Below are 18995 nucleotides of genomic sequence, written 5' to 3' on the forward strand. Positions count from 1 at the left end.
ATTTTCTCTCTCTTTCTTCTTTTCTGTCTGCTTCTCTTCTTTCCTCTCTTATGTATCCCATTAGGTTACGAATAACGAAACGCTTTGTTCAGTTAAAGTACGCGAAAATTTATGATTCATAAAGTTTAGTAAGTTTCAAATAATTGTAGTACTAATAAATTTAAAGTTTTTACAGCTTAACGTGTTTATTACATACTTAAATAAACTTGACATTCTTAATACATAATTATCTTTATAGAGAGCATTTACAAAATTTTTATTTATATACAATCTTTTTATTTATATATTTTTATTTAATCTTTTTATTAATACATTGGTGAAATATTTATATTTAAATTTATATTCAGAGGAGAAATAAAATCTTTTTATTATTGTCGTCTCAAAAATACACGTATGCCAAAGAGGCGATATAAAAATATAAGTTTTAGCAATTTAGATGCGACGCTAGGAATTCGCGCTCTAATAAATAATACATATCAGACCGAGCGTATTCAATGGATTAAGCACAGATTATCGAAGTATTTGGCCTTGTAAATAGCTACATCGATGTACATCGAAGATCTGCTACTTGGACTAAAGTTTCATATCGCGACCGAGAGTTTATCGACACTTATCGACATCTCAAGAAGTAAAGATACCGTAAAGTTTAACTAGCTTAAAGCCGAACAAGTATCTTTCATCAATCACAATCCAAGCCGGAGACTGGAATATCAAAATATTTACATTTAAATCTTTAATGATATTACATAATTGTTTGCAATATAAAATTTATTTATTTATTTATTTATTTATTTTTATTAGTAGAGAACACATACACGTTGAACGTACGTTATATATATTTTCCTGATTTTATTTAATCTTTTTTTTTTTGTCAAGTTTGTAATTATTAATAACTTAATTCAATAACCAATTTTTAAACACATCTCGAGATATAATAAAATTTTATCTCGAGATAAAATAAAATTATTAAACAATAACGACTTCAAATTGAATCAAATATTTTTATTTTATTTTTTTTTTAATTGATAACTACTAACATCTTGATTAAAAAAAAAGAAAGAATTTTTTCTTATTCGACTTCTGATATAGACAAAAAGGTAGAACATAATACTCGCAATGCTCTTCGTACGAATAACGAGAAGTAATGTAGTTAATGCAAAGTCTTGTTTTTGTCGCTAAAATCCCATCGACAACTGTAAAATTCGGGCTTGTTGCACTTTGTGTCGTTAGCATTTGCGTTTCCGTTAGAGGACGAGCGAAATTTGCATTACGTATACGCATTTACATTGTCGCCCGCCCACGAAAGTCGAAACAAAGGTGCAACAATACGGATTTACGCGGCGTGTGGCGAATCTACGGAGTAAAGAAAAAATATGTGTAATTAAAGCAAGAACATCCCTGCTGCATAAATTCTTTTACAAAGAGCGCAATAATGCTGTGATAATAATCGCGTTTCAAGCACTTCTCTTACAATATTAATATAATCTGTGAAATATCGCAGTAATAATAAAAGAAAACTAACTTTTCGCGTCATAATTATATAATATAGTGTGTGTCATATTAGACTATAATATTTTGCCAATTAATAATTTTGCTCTCTCTTCCTCTCTCCCTTTTTCTCTTTTTCCCTCTTATTGTACAGTGACTTTATAAAATTTATTTTATAATTTGATAAAGGATAAGATAATATAATATTTTGAAAACTAAAAAAATTGTGTAATAAACGATCAAACTAAAATTCAATATATTTTAGTAAATAACAATCTGTTTGGCAAGCTATTTTTACTAGTACATTTAAATTTTACAAAGTATTAGATACGAGTACATTTCCTCGTGACTAGCGGCATCTCGTCGCGGCATCTTTGCGCAGAATGATAAAAAATGCACGTGCCAGTTTCTTTCTGACGCATTCAAGAAATTCTCGTTATCCACGCGGCATCCATTTCTATCGTATATGTAAAGAAAACCACGCCACAACGTAAGCCAAATTGTAAAATTCTTAGACATACAGCATCCTTGGGAAATACCCGATGGGTAATTGAATCCATGAATGTTAAAGAAAGAGAAAAGCGGGATAAATGCGATTTTAAGACTTCATGGACACGTCGCGATTATTTTGTATCAATCGAGTTAGAAAATAATATTTTTCGTTAATTATTTGCATTTAGGTATTATATTAATTATCTAATTCGCAATATAATGAGAAAAGCGTACAGAGAATAATTTTTATATAAATATATCTTAGAATTTTCTTCAAATTCTTTACATATAAACGCAATTTCCTAGCTTGTCTATTAAAGGAAAAATTTCCATACAAAGTATGGTAAGATGCTCAATCACTAAACTGGTTTAGGGCTTATTCTTAAAAATACGAAACATTAAATCTTGAAAGTTTTAAATAGGAGACATTCTAGCATACTCTAATCGCCGGTATAAAAACATCCGGACATTCCGAGTTTCGCGTTGAAGCTGTGGCTTAACGATAACATTTTATCTTCCGGTAGAGTAGGAGTTTTAAGTTTCATATACACGGCCATTCACACGGAATTCCGCGATTACGGTTCTGCAGTGCATTTTATTCCCCTTTCTTCGCGGAAGATCAGGCGGTTTTATAACGCCGACCGTGCACGAAACGAAGAAAAGAATCGCTGACGCGCCTGAACATCGTATGATATTTTTTTTATTCCAAGGAAAATTAATTTTAACCAGCAAAGATAATCCTTAAGGATTTTTTTATCGATAAATATGTATAATGCGCGAATGAATCGACAAAGAAAGAATTTAATAAATTAAACATTCTCATTTTCTATTTGACTGCAGATGAAAGAAGAGAAAGTAAAACTTTCCGTCTGTCTATCATTAATATCAAAGATTTTGATATCTTTTTATAAAAGTAAAATTATAACAAATATTTATAAATTTATTTTTTTCAATAATTTTAATATGATTTATATTCCAAAGACTTTTTATTATTTTACAACAGAAAATTTTTACAACAAATTTTAACAAGTATGATAGAATTAATATATTAATATATAATTAAACAAAATATTTATTAATTATAAGAAACGAGATTATAAACGAGATTATATATGCGTGCAAACAGTTGAACAAATGATTATGTATTATTTTCATTTGAAAGAGATTTATGCGGACGCTTTCGCCGATGAAATCCTACGCAAAAGTTCGCGGGAATTCACACAAAGGACATTAATAACATCCCTGCGTGTATGGGAACTGAAAGTTCTTATGGCCGACTTTCATGTAATTCTTATTGAGATTTGAATTGTGGTAAGTGCGCAGGGCTCAGTATTCTTCGAGGTATAAATAAAGATTACGTCGCAAATCTTGCCAGGATTAGACCAGATGGAAGATTTGAAAAATAGATTCGGGAATATTTCTTCACCGGACGCACGCGGCATCATTTATAAGTAAAAATTTTACATTTGCTCATCGAGCGCTTCATTGTACATGACATATTATATATTATGCCGTATAATTGATAGATATGAATGATACGAATGATAGAAATGAAAGCTCATGCAAAAATCTTTACAATATATTATTGACAAAATGACAACACAATCGAACAACAGTAATGAATTTTCAAAAATTTTGAAAAGCGTCACATTTTAAGCTAAATATTACGAGTTTATAACGTACATTGCATTGTTTGCGTGCTGCTGCAAATTATCAGCCAATACCAATCGAAAGTCGAACACGTATCAATTTTTAACGTTTTGCAAAACAAATTGCCTTTTTTTGTTATTTTACGTAGTTAAACGCGATTGACAGTTTGACGAATTTTTGAAATATTGACTTTTATTCTTGTCGATAAGAGGAGACATCGTCATGGTACATGAGATAAATCTGAAGCTATAAAACATCTATGTCTATACTTTATTCATGCCGGATTTTTGCCATAAATCTATATTGCCATAAAATCTTCTGATAAGACGGCGAGCAGTAAAATATCATGAAATTGCCAAAGAATTTTTTCCTCGTTAGACTCTCGTCGCATTTTGCGATAGATGTATTATATGATACTTTTATTGAACACGAGTATGTTGTGTGATATTTTTGTTAATGTTGCATAACTGCATAGTAAGTGATGCGCTGTCATAAACGCGCATCGAGATATTTAATAAGAAACATTTTTTAAAAAATATGAAAAGATATGAATTCTAAATAAAGATGATTTGGCTATAAAAAAATATAATTAATTTTTTAATAAATCTAATTTCTTGATATCTTTTGATATTATATATACCGTGTATGTAGGATGCATATGCGATATTTACACGAACTGCGGAATATGGGACTTCGTGAATGCGATCTCGACAAATATTGCCGAGAATACGCCGAATAATTGAAATATCACGGTGGCTGATCGTGCATTACGATCGCGGCAGATAATGGTCAATGCAAATCGATCTTATGACGACTGTTGGTGATCTCGTACAACACGAGTGCTCGTGTCTGGTAGAGTTTACCTCGACATTTGGGCCTGATTTTGCGGTTAATTCACACGCAAATTTGCCATCGAGAACGTACTCGACGTTGGGCGTCCAGCTGCGTCGACCGACATAGATTATGGTCGTTATAGTAAACGTCACAAACGGTTATACAGCGAGGCAGATGTTGCGTTTATGCGAATAACTATTCCGTTATAAACAGAATTACAAGATGAGAGAGGTCCTCTTCGGTTTGATTATAATGAGCGATCTAAAATATCTTTCAATTTCCAATCTAATAAAAAAGTTTTTGATACTATTTTCAATATTAAAAGAATATTTCTTTTACTGTTTTATATAATAATTAGAAATATAATCATTATTCTAATATTTAATTTTCTACCTGGTCGAAAGCGCTAAAAAGAAGTATAAAATGTTGAAATTCTTGAACAAACTACAAGTATGGATTTATCGTACCAAAAGAATACAATGCAATTGCGAATGGTTTTACAGGATTAAAAGAGATAACCGATATTGCCGTGAACGGTTGTCCTACATCGAATCTTGCGTAAATAATGTTAAGTGAATAGGGCGATCTGTTATTGAATTGCACTTGGAAAACTAAAAGTTTGCTAACATATATTGATATAACAAGTCTTGATAAGTCTTTTTGCTCTGGAGAACTTATTTCTAAAGTTTGTTTGATATTTCACTAACGTTTTAAATAAGCGCTATGATGCTCAACAATGTATAATTTTGACTAGAGACATCAACAAACATTGCGTCGCCAATACCGTAAGTTCATCTATTAATTAAATAAATTGTAACATAAGCCCCGCATTTAGAAGGATTTCACGATATTTTCAAAAAAGTAATTTGTATAATTTATTTTTGTTTATAAAAGAAATAAATATATATTTTCAAAATTTATTTGTTGAATAAAACAAAGTTTAGTATTCGAATAATAAGCTTGCGACGACATCACAGCTTTAAATCCGGCGACTGAACATCGCTTATCGAGAGTTAATACCGGAAAGATTCGATAACAATTATAATAGCTTGGTTTTTCGGATGCGTCAGCTAGATCTCGATTAATCGCATCGTCCAGTTGTACACTTAATTGTCGCGATTGCGGTCGATTCGTTTAATAAATCACAATCACCGATTCGAATTCGCCGGACGAGCTGGCGCAATTGCATTAGCATCTCATTACTCTCTCGCGAACGTCTATAATGAGCCTATAATAATTGAATTTCGACCAGTGTATTTCCCCTCGCGAAACCTATGTTTTCGACGCGTCTGCTTAATCACAGATCAACACGTGTCGTCATCGAACGAACGTGTCATATACTTGTAATGAAGGCTTGTTACGTGACACAACGCCGCGTATTTTGTTACCGATTACTAATTGACTTGATTATTTCTTTTTAATCGTGATAGTACGCATGGCGAATTTATCTACTAGTTTAATGCCCGTATTGTTAACGTATTGTTAACTGATTAAGTGCATTAAGTGATGCTCTCTCCTTGGTTGATTAAACACGGAAATAAAATAATAAAATTTCTCTAATTGCGAGAGTATTTAAATCTTTACATTTTTACCCGGTAAATGATGTTCTTAAATTTTTTATGTTAAATTAAATTGATTAAACTTTGACAAAATTTTTACAGATTTTTCTTTCATTTTTGTAAGATTAATTAACGCAAATAGAAAAAAAAAATAATTACAGTTTTTCCTGCGGAAACAATATTAAGACAGAATTATTTATATTTTACGAAATAATAATGTAATTTTTTTAGACAAGAGCTATGGACTTAAAAGAAATCTCCCATAATGCAATCGCTCGCAAAGCCTCCGCACGAACTGTCAATTTCTCTTTCCAGTGCACTTAAACTGGTTGTGAATCCGCAAGCTCCGTTGCCGAGCGGAAGTCACGTCCGCGCGACCAAAATCGATTAAAAACTTTTCACACTCTGCGCGTTGTTGACTCCGTATTCCGAGAGTTGTCTTTCGAGAGTTGCATTTCGAGATTTGCATTCTTGAACGCGAATTGTAATATTATATATACAATCAAAAAAGAACCGACTGGACTAGTAATTTGAAGACTTGACGGAAATAATGAATTGTTTACTGTTCGCAAAAGCGTCTTATTGCAATTATCATGGTTAAAATCATTAAGCTTAAGCTTAATCATAAGCTTCTCAAGATTTTAATTTTTTTTTTTTTACAAGATCTCGATATTCAAGCTGAAAGTATTTGTGGGAGAGATGACACAGATAGATTTGACTCGAGAGTCTTTTTCATGATAGTTGAAACCCTCCGTAGATTAACTTCCTATAGAGAGTAAGCATAGGCACTTCAGGATACTTTTTCAACTAAGTTCGTGGTTCGTGTACGGAATTCTTGCCAGCTAGCTGGAATCTTTACATCGATCGTGTGTTACGATCGAGTTCACTTCTCGACGACGAGACCGCGTCTAAAGAACGTGAATGTTCTCCAAAGTAGATTTCTAGCTATCGGCCTCAGGTGGCTAGAATCAGGTGACTTACGCCAAGATGTGAATAAGTAAGTGGAGAAGTAGTTCACTTAGAAACTAAGACGCAAATTTGCTGAGATTCCTAAGCTCATTACGTCTAAGAAAATGTGACAATAATGATGTTCTGACATAGGATTTAATTAGAAATCTGAGAAAGAGAATGGTAAAAAGGTGAAAGAAGGAGAGAAACAGCTAGGCTAATATATTCTTGTACGCTAACAATTGTGTTAATATTTTACAATTTTTTAAATAAAAAAATGTATTGGAAAAATATATTTAACATTTAATTAAATGCAATTTTAGGAAAATATTAAAGATCTTTATTTGCAATAAACAATAAATGTATATAATATGTATAAAAATACTTAAAATTATATATACTTTTTCGTGAAAAATTATTCTGGTCAACAATGAGTAATTTAATTTAATTTTTTGGTAGCATTTTGGAATATTTGATTTGTGAAAAATTATCTTATTTAAATAATTTAATTTATTTTGTTTGGAATAAATTGATTGTATTATCTTTTTTTATTAATTTAATTTAATTGGATTATAATACGAAATATGAAAATTTTTATTAATAATAAAACATAAATATTTTTTAACATTATTTCTTTTCTTTACTTTAAGAAAAGAAATAATGTTGAAAATATATATATAAGGGAGTATAAATCATATACTCCCAATTTTTGTTTTGCGTTTTATTCACAAAAATTCATGATTATTTCATCGGAATCATAAACGCTAGATAAACATTTGATTCATCGTGCGACTTCCGCGAGATTTCGAATTTGATGGAGCAATTAATGACTAATTTGATTTCAATCGTGTAGAAAGAGAGCTCTGCAATTAAACAAATCCAAGCAGACAGTACCTTGTTTTAATTACAAGCGACGCGTCACCTATCGATGAGGCCAATTATAATTACAACTTGACGCTCACTCGCACATGCTCTTTTGATTTTAATTAATACGCTCTATCTATCTATCTATCGAATCTTTATGAACCATTCGATATCTCTTTTGAACTTTTATTCTAGCAAATCGAGTTCTAGTAATTTCAAATTAATCAATGGAAACATTCATTACAAATATTCCCATCATCGAATTAAATATTATGTATAGCAAGATTCATCAGGCAGTTCCATCTAATCAAACTCGAGCTTTTTAATTAACGAGTTTCATTCATATACGAAAACGGTGTGATTTAATTTGAATTAACTTGAGGAGATATATTGCATTTTAAATAATTCATTTTCAGCTTTGCAAAAATTGCAAAACATTTTAAATAAACTTTAAATAAGCTTAACGTTGAAAGGTATGTAAATCTATTCTCTTTCACCTATATTAATTTATGCGAATAATTTTATTTCCTCTTGCATGATAAACTGTTTGTAATGAATCAAGCGGGAAAAGATAAACAAAGATAAAATAATGAGAAAGCGACATTTGTTATGAATTTTGCAAATTTTATGATATGCAAATTCTTCTTCGCGGTTTGCTTTTGTGCGATTATCCACACGAGTTCAACAACTCATAATTGTAACGTTGTTCATTGCGCAGCAAAAGACGTAAAGCGTGATGAATATAATCATAAAACTACGACCGCGCAATACAATCGCGACAAGAAACGTTACAATTTTCTATCACGCCACACAAATATAAGATATGCATATTATTATTTTTTTTTTTATTGCGTCTCATTATTTCACATTCAAATTTGTCTTTGTTACAAAGAATGTCACACGTTAGCTCTAAATTCAATTTTCATTAATGTATAAAAAAAGTGTCTATTATTAATTACGTAATTGATAAAAATATATTTGAATTTTTTAAAATTAATTTTTTATTACTTTGTCCATTTTTCTGAGCTAGAAAAGTATACGTTTATACTAAATTAATTCCGTTCTCGTTAACGTAGTGTTTGCAAGAGTGGTTTGCGATCAGAAACCAATCGGCTTCATTGCCGTTTAATTACTTCCGGGCTGATAGTTTCGATTGTCGTGCATGGGGCGCGACTCTGCAGGTAGCAGCTAATGAAACAGGCAGAGGATGGCGCATTATTCTTAACATAATGGCGAGTCGTATATTTTGCGTTTATTGTGTCAGGTCCGCGAAAGAAATAAATTTAAAAAAAAAAAAGAAAAAAAACACTAAAAGACAGAGAAATGTGACAAAAAGAAATATGACAAAAAGAAATATACACAATAATTCTTAGCTCTGCATCATTAATTTTACGTAAACACAAAAATTCAAAAATAATTTTGTATTATTCTGTCTTTGAATTTTTTACTCTTTTTTTTATTTGCTTCTGGTCATTATGTAAATATTATACAATAATTAATTAATCAGACATTAACTCGTTTTTTTTTTAATTAATTAATTAATTAATTAATTTTTTTTTTTGACGCGTCTGCTTTAATAAAATCATCACAGTGTCCAGTGAGGAAAGTACAGGTCATGCCGTTAATAATTCAATAACTCGAGCTTATCTTGTCCAGAGCATAAACGCAATTTACGTCTTCAGTGACACGTGACGATCTGAAGAGCGACTCCGGAGACCTTCGTCCTGAAAATCCCGCAGGATTTATACATTAAATAGACCAGCGGCGCGCCACCGTTTGCGATAGGTATCTAGCCGTTAAATAAACCGGCCGAAACGGCCGTTTATTCATCGCTACGGGTATTATATGCCATACTTGACAAAATTACCATCTGCAATTATGAGCGCTGGTCGTACTTGATCAGTTTCCGGTTGCCGTCCACCGGTAATTGATTTTTAACGAGTTCAGCGATTCCATCGAGAATTCCAGGCTTCCGGGAATTCTGGTAAAGCGCACGTGAATTATTTTCCCTGGACGAACGTGTGCTAACTAATTTCGAGAGCAAATGCTAATATTTAAGATGAGAATTAAAATTGAGCATTAAAATAAATAAAACTCACGTTCTCTGCTTTTTTAACAATAAGATATGCGCAAAATGAGAACAATTTTTGTATGTACACTTTTTGATAAATTGTCTGAATTATTTTATTGCCAAATTTAATTAAAAATATTAATTTTGCAAAATACATTATCTAACAAAAAAATATAATACGCAATGAAATATAAAATAAGATTGCACTCATAATTCAATTTATTAGTGAATGTCACAGTTTTGCTTCTATATAATATCATACTATTTTACATTCGTGGAAATCGAATTCCACGCAAATTACGACTGATCATATTTTATAATAGAAATAGCTTTTACACAGATATTTATTTAATTTTGCCGTAAAGGAAGAATTATAATTATCTAATTTAATGCCACGACTGTGAATGAAATTTCGCATATTGCGGAAAACCATTGCATTTTCGCCAGTTTCGATGTAATCGAAAAGGTATCCATTTGCAGCGACTACGGGGTAATATTCGCGTTGTATTTGACTCGAATGGAGAAGACAATCTTCTCACGACACTTGAAAGGAATCGAATTGAATCAACGGCGGAAGATACAATCGAGGGATTCGATTTTATTACAATACGCGTGCGTTTTATCACGCGCGATAGTATAATAGTAATAGCAGCATTGTATCTGCATCTACATGGCTCTTGAAGACCATAAAGGATTCCTAAATTTTTACGACAAAGCTCACTTATGTTCTTAGAACATTCCACGCAAAAACAATTTCCAGATCTACCAAAAGGATTCTGGGATCTTCTGGGATTCTCCGCAACTTAATTTATTTGCGAGTGCATGAATATTGATATCATTTAATGTAATACAATTTACCATTCCATACAGCTTTATTTTGTCGTATCACAATATTTGAATTATTCTTGAAAAATGAAATTCTATTTATATCAAGCATTAGCTTTATTTTTCTGTGCGTTTTATGAATACATTGTGAATTCTGGACTGACGTGACGTTTCAATCAGCGTAAGTTATATTCATTTAATCGACGTCTCGGTACGTAATAAAAAAACGATCAAATATTTTATCGACCGATTTTAAGTAACCCTAAAATTTCACTTCATAATGATTTCCGGATATATGTCTATCTTTGGCAATAAATCATCTGCTTTTCAGTAGCTCGGGCTTCAGCTGCGGGGGCACGAATATTACTTTAGAATTCTGCCATTAATGATAAGTTTATCCTTTCAGCGGCACTATAGCAAGCATTGATCATAGTTAACGATAGGTTGACAAAACTTTGTTCGCGGCTTAATTCAAAAACATTTTTGAATATTTAAAGTGTCGTTAATAAATCAGGAAAGCAAAGCACGTTTAATTGGCACACAGTTAATGTTCTATTTATCACTAGTAACATACATATAAAGTAATGATTTTTAAATAAGTTTTAAATAAGATTTTTAAATCGATCCTAGATTAATCGAACTGTATGACTGCAAAGTTTAACGAATTAATTTTTAATGATTTAATATAAGAAAAAATCAATATTTTAATTTTATTTATTTCTAACAGGTTTGTACTGTTTATACGCTCAACTTTTATAAAAAGAAGGCTGTATTCGGGTCCCTTCATTCTATTTACGTTTACATCCCACGAACAGTACAGAAAAGTGTTTCTTATATCGATAATACTCGAGAGAAAAACGCTGTAATGAGCTGTAATGAGCTATAATAAAAAAAAAACTAACGGCACGTGCCGCACTCTGTACGTTGTTGTATATATGTCCTAAAAAAATTTAATGCTCCAATTACTAGCGTGGCGGATGCAATGGAATTGCAACTACGCGAAAAACAATAATGTGCTCGATCCAATATGATTGCGTATCGATATTATAGTTAATAATTTGCAAGTGACAAGCTTCTGTAAATTTTGACAAAAGATATTTCTCCGAATTTCTCTCCTCGAAGGTTCAGAGTATAATATGTAGAAATTAATGATACATTAATTTTATTAATAATATTAATATATATTACGTGATAAATATTACATGATAAATAAAATTATTGTATTACAGCTCGATACCTTTATTAAAAAATATGGGATGATTATAAAAACAGAAGCGTATAGATAGTTAGCAAGACCCGCTAATTTTCCAACGTGCGTTCTCTTGCAAAAAAAAACTTTTTAGCATATTACAAGAGACAATTTGCCACAACGATCAACACATGGCCGGTCAAAAATGGAAACTTTTCGCACGAGAAGACGGTACGGGCGTAAAACGGGGACGCGCAGTTTAATTCCGGAAACAAGATTGAATCATGCAACGTATGTATCCTGCTTCTATGTTACGTTCCATTACATGCACGGTTACATCCCGCTGCGATACCGTAAACGTGGCTGCGATATCGCCCTACGTAACCACGAGTAATAGCACGTAGCTCTATAAATAGTTGCACTAGATATTTTTTGCAAATAAGAAGCGAGGGGTTGCGCAGTACTTCGCAGCGAGAGAGAAGATCGCCGTGTAAAAACGCAGAGAAAGTCGCTATTCTATTCATTGCCGATGAGCATCCAGAAATTTCATGGAAATGTGCCAAATCTTCGAAAAAATTTTAAACTCGTTTTAACTAAGAGATGCCAAATATTCGAAAAAATGTTAAACTCACTTTAACCAAAAAATGTATATTTTAAGGATATACACACATCAGCTAGTTATTTTCCTACATTACAAGATATAAATGCGAAGAATTTTATAACACGTGTGTTTTGCAAGTTAAAAAAAAGTTTCAAAATTTATCACATTTACTGTTTTTCAAATTTTGCAATGTAATATGATCTCGATACAACGTAATTTGAGAATAGAATTAGAAAATATATTCTATATAATGATTAATCCATCAAACAAATTCGATTACTCGTGTCGATATAAACATTCGTGCATGAGAAATAAATTTTCAGTAATAACGGAATTAATTAATGTACAATTTATCGTTGTGATCGATACTTTGAAACATAAACAACGCAATATCTAACGCTACGAACAATGATTAAGGATTCTAAACAAACGCTAGAAAAATATTATTTGTCTGAGACTTCCGAGATTATATCACGTGCCGCCTTCGCGAGTAGTACACATGTACATTACGGAAGACTTGGCGTATGCACGCTCGATTAGACGGTAATATTGCTTTGAGGAAAAAGAATATCGCGGAGAAAGCTGCTGCGCATTACAAGTAAAAATAAACCCATCAAAGGTTGATAAATTTTTTTTCCCATCGCTTCTCCATCGTAACGTTACAGAAAGCTGTTAATTATGTCACACGGTGACGCCACGTGTAAAGACAACGATACAATACGACACTCTCTTACAGTAGAAATATTTATATAACGTATTAATTTTTTGCGTTTCAAAAATATCGCGACATTAAATATCATTCCTTAAAATTTCTTTTTTAAAAACAGAGAGACAGAAGTCTCTCTATTCTATCCTTCAACAAACACGTTGATTCGCACAAGCGATCGATCTATTTTTATTTTGTTTCTTTTTCTTTTTTTTTAAAGCATCTTGTGCTTGCTGAATATTGTTTTGCTTTCTTATTAAAGTAATCACATCCGAAGCGTAACAGCTGCTGCATAGACGTGATTTCCTACGTGAACCTTCGCCGGGACATAAACTTGCACTATAATTACCGCCATAATCCGAGATATTGATTACGCGGCATACTAAATCAATAACCGTCACTACATTGTGGTTGATAGGAAACCATAAATTGTTTACTGCATTCGATGAAGGAGAATCTTTAAATTTTGATCGATAAGAAGATTTTGGTTAATAATATTAATACTTTCACAGTAAAGTTACAGGACTTACTATATGCAATATCTTAGATTATAATCCTCTATAGTTGATCGTCTTGATAGACCGTGTTAATTTGTTAATAAATATTTTATGCGGTATCTATAGAGGCTCCATAATATACTGCTCAAAATTTTGTTGGATTATTTCAAAAGATTATTCCTTCTACGTCGTATTCAATCTGTTTTTGTGCCTACAATTGTCAGAAATAGACGATGCATTTCCTATAATTGTCTCTTTTACTTAGTTTTGGAGATTAACTAAAATTGTATTTTCACAATATAAATGAGTTCTGTATCACTTACATCTAAGTGATACAGGGAGTGTTTCCTGCTGTCCGGCAACAATACATAGATACAGGACAAACTTGTGATTTCTAAAGAGAAAACTTGAAATATGTGACCACCAACTTAACAGCCATCTGGCGAAGTTACTTTCTTTAAGTTGTGTACCATCTGCAAGAAACACTCTTCGCAAACATGTATCTCTATGTTAAGACGTAGTGAGTAACTAAACTTGAATATCTAAATTTTTATATAAACAGTTATAAATTTTAACATTTTAATATATTTAAACATTTGTACTTTCTATGTTTTGCTAATTTAATTCTGTAAATTTATTATCTTAAGCTTGACGATATATCTTATGAAAGATAATTTTGTCTTTTGCTTCAAGAGAAAATTATAATTTACATATTTATAAAAATTTAATATATTTCAAAATTTTTTTAAAATGCCTCTAGATTATATATATATATATATATATATATATATATATATATAATTTTTTAAATATATTACTGAAATAATTTATGTTTTATGAGTAACCAGCAAGCTCTTGATAAAAAAATAGTAATAACATCACTGAAAAAATAAGAAGTTACTCGCAAGAGCGAAATAAAAGATCTCGAATATTTTCTTCGATTTTTTCCCTGCGATAATAGGTAGTTACACTTGATCCTATACTTTAATTCCACTTATTTCTTTGCCGTAATAGACTACATAAGTACCACTTGAATCTCTCTTTAATTGAAATATAAGGAAAATAAATTTGTGGCTTTAAATCGAGATTGTGATATTTAAAACTATTTTCTCTAGGTTTGCCGCATGCCATAAATATAGATAGAGTACAAATAATACTATAATTTTATTAATTTCTTCAAGAACAATGACCATATATATTCATATAAATATATTTAGTATCTTCAAAAAATTGCATACAACAAAAATGAAATTCTTTTTACAAAATAATTTTTTTCGACAATCTATTGCTGTAAAATCTGATATTCATCTAATATAAAATTAATTAATTTAAAAATGAGAGATAATTTATCTTATTTAATTTGCATTTGTGAAAAAAGAATTGTACTTGAAGAGATTAACCATATCTGCACCTATCATCGAGCGACACTACTCCTTTCGCTTCGGTATTTTATTTTCGAATTCGGTGTCCGTTTACAATTTATAATCCGCAGGACCATTATTCCCGGCGGTATCTTAACCTCAATTCAATATCAAGATAGAACTGATATCGTAAATGACGATCCTATAAATACTTTTAATGTCCGAAACTTAATAAAGAAATAGATAACATATTTTGGCGCTGTAACTTGACGAGAGACTTAAAGGAATGGTGGATTTTTATGACAAAAATATCTTTTATTTATTTTAAGCTCTTCCATACAATTGTAAAATGATAAATTATTAGGATTCCGATTTGCGATATTATCATAGAAGGATCTTATTTTAAATGTAATTTATTCACGTCTCAAATCAAAGTGCAATTCAAATTTAAATTTTTCTCCAAGGAAATTTCACCAGCGATCAAATTTATTTATATTACTAAATCTATTTCCCATTCTTGTCAATAATTTCTCAATAGTTGTTCTATATCGTTTGCATCTTGTTATCAGTACACTTCTCCGTCGTTCAATTCAACTTTTTATCGACATTTATATTTAAATTATTTGAATGTATAATTTAATGCTGCATAATTCAAGACAAAAAAAAACTCTTGATAAAGAAAAAATTGTCTCAAAACTCGTCAAGAAAGCCTTGCTTAAAATAAGTTTGATCTCTTATATGATCCTGTACACCACTTCTCGTCTTTCGATTATCATAAAAGTCCATTATTCCTTCAAGATCATAAAAATCCATTATTTCTTCAAAATACATTATCTACAGCGATATTACGTTAGTTTTACAAGTATGCAAAAGTAGATGCACGTTAAGGTTACATCCTGGAAAGCGGAATATTCCGGCAAAATGGCGGAAGTATCTCTCCGAAACAGGAATATATGCTTATATGGCATCTTCCACCGACCTGCATTCTCCGCGTTCTTCGGTCTTCGTGTTCCCTTGCTGTTTATATCGTAAAAAGTTTATGTCCTTCGTGCAGCTACAGAATTCGTTTAATGCGTCGGATTTTTCGCTTACCTTATCTACGATTTATCAGTGTTTCGAAATCATATCTCTTGGCGTATGCTAAATATCACAAGTAGGAATTAAATTTTCAATGCTCCAAAAGTTACAAAACCTATTTATTATATTAATGGTCACTTTTTCATTTTCATGCGAAGAATAAATTTTTCTTTTGTAAAAATTTATTTTTTAAGAAAAATCCAAAAATACGCAGTTATAGATTTGGAATAAAACATTTTATATCCCTCCTCACTCCGATGCGATTAAATGCTTTGATTTTCATCAAATCGAGAATTTTCAAAATTTATTTAAAAAATAAAAAAAAGAGAATTCTCTATATATATATTTTTAATTGTTTACATTATATTAATAATACCATAAAATGGGTATCTAAATAATATATATCTCTTTTCTCAACTTTGTAAATGCGTTAACTACTTCCTAATAATAATTATCTTGCTCCAATCCAATTCTGCGACAAAAGCGTGTTTTCAATTAAAATATTAACGGGTTTTCCTATTTCCTGGGAAAATTACACCTTCCGGACACGGTCAATTTAGTGAAAGGACGATAATATTTTAAGGCAACGTAATATTTTCTAGTCCCACCGTTACAGCAATTCTGGTGCTAATCGGATTGGTTAATGATTTATGATCTTTCCCGATCGCTCGCTCCGTGCGGCTTAACATGTCACGGCAAGAGCCTCGACACGTGTGCTGCTGTAAGAAACAGCTCTGAGGATATAACGTAGACGTTAATATCATATTTTACTGCGCGCTCCGAAACAGTCACCGACCGTCGCGTCGTGGTAAATCGATTCGGCGATCTTCACGCTTCATATGTATAACAGAACGTTATAAATGTCTTCACTTTAACAGATAGAGGCTTCTCCTGTCACGGGCTCACAATAGTGAATACGAAAATAACGAACCCGAAATATTCGAACTGTCCAAATGTTTTTTTCTTTTTTTTTTTCCGTAAAAAACGATACGTTTAAAAACATTCAATACAAAAAAAAAATTCTCTGTAAAATTTAAGTAAATCTTTTATATAAACATTTATGACGATTGTTGTACGTTCGGGAGAAAAAATAGTCGATCCGACGTTTCGCTAAATTCACAGGCGCAGCAATATCGCTTGTCGCTAACGTTTCGTCGGCAAACATTTGCGGCTTTTGGCGCAGTGAGATTATTAAGCTGTCCGAGAAAAATATCGTTTTTTATCGTTGAAACAAAGCAGGACCGACGAGACGCCGTGTCGGCCGGCCGAACGCAGATGATTAATAGCGCGATTGACATTGGTTGATGATGGGAGGGACGTTTGATAATTTTGGCCTGGAAAATATTTTTTCTCCAAAGTCTAAATTAATGCTGAAAACAATGGTTTCAAGTATTTGCAACCCATAGTTTTCGAAATCAAGAATATTCCCTTTTCTTTTAATTTCATAAAATTTAAAACAAAAAAAATTTTTTAACGTCAGATTGATCGTTATTCTAAATAATTGTTAATATTTTTCTTGGAGTTCAAAAAATACTAACGACACATTTGATTTTTATAAATATGCATTTGTTTATACTTTGCTTTTTTAGAGACAAGATTAATTATATATTAATTTTTATCGAAATAATAATTTGTCTCATCTTGGATCGTTTAATATTCATAAATCTGTGGTCCGCACAGTCCTGCGAAGTACTTTTTCATTTGGACTTCGGAGTGCCGTCGCGACGTTTACTCTCCGCCAACGTCGAAGTGGCACGAACGGATGGTAGTTCGGACAAGATCCGTTATCCTTCCGCAGTTTTCTGTCGTGTTCGTCGTTTTCTTGTGAAAAAGTACCGGCGAAGTGGCCGGGTGGCGTGCGAAATGTAAACGGATTGCCCGGACTGCGCCCGACATTAATGCCCAAAGTTGCACAGTGGGCTCTCTCGCTACTTCCGGTGCGCCGCGACTCAGACTGTGATATATAGCAGGCTCTCCATGTTCCCAGTATGTTGCAGAACATGTTGTTCGCATGGATTTAACCCTTTTGTGTCCCCAATCGCGACGTACTTTTTCTTCATTTGTGATATGCAAACGTATACATGTCGTCATAAAACGATCGTAAATCACGCAAACTAAACACCTTTATGTACACATATTTTAAGCAATATTCTACTAATTTTAAGATTTATTGCTTTTAAAATATTCGAAAAATAGTTAATATTTAAATTTTACATAAATCAATGAACTGTAAACAAATTTAAATTAATATGATCCTTACATCATGATATAGATAGTCATTACATCTTAGATTTCCCTAAGAGATGCCAGCAGAGAGAGTTTATGTGATTTGTCGTTAATTTAGTCGGTTGGTTGATCAGTGAGACTGCAATCAATTACATGATTACATCTGCAATTGGTATTCATATAACGATATCGAATATACCTACATATACCTACATATAGTATATTCGTTTCTTCCTGTTTCCTTTAATATTGGTTATAATTAAATTTATTTTTGAAATTTATTGTGAATTTTATATCAATTAAACTTTATTAAACTTCATCAAGTAAGCCATTATATGAGTCATTGAACCATTAAAGAATTTTAGAATTATTAAATAACATCGAAGAACAATAATTAATAAGCAAATACAATCAAAGTAAAACATGTGAATTATTTTTCCAGATATTAAAACGTTTTTAAAAATATTTTCCGATTCAACTTTATCTCCATTATATGCAACAAAAATATTTAACGCTGAAGCTTCACGCAAATTTTAAAAATAAAATGCTTTTTCATTAGCGCGTTTTTATGTAATTAAATTTACTTATTATTAAAACATTAATATTA

General features: G+C 31.5%; 1 protein-coding gene across 2 annotated transcripts in view; it reads right to left on the bottom strand.

Annotated features, from left to right (window-relative positions):
• LOC126851548 (neuronal acetylcholine receptor subunit alpha-7-like) overlaps positions 1 to 18995 on the bottom strand; it is a 167698-nt gene that overhangs the window by 116963 nt on the left and 31740 nt on the right. The window lies entirely within an intron of this gene.

The sequence above is a fragment of the Cataglyphis hispanica genome, chromosome 8 (genome assembly GCF_021464435.1).
Source record: "Cataglyphis hispanica isolate Lineage 1 chromosome 8, ULB_Chis1_1.0, whole genome shotgun sequence".
In the NCBI taxonomy this organism is placed as follows: Eukaryota; Metazoa; Arthropoda; class Insecta; order Hymenoptera; family Formicidae; genus Cataglyphis; species Cataglyphis hispanica.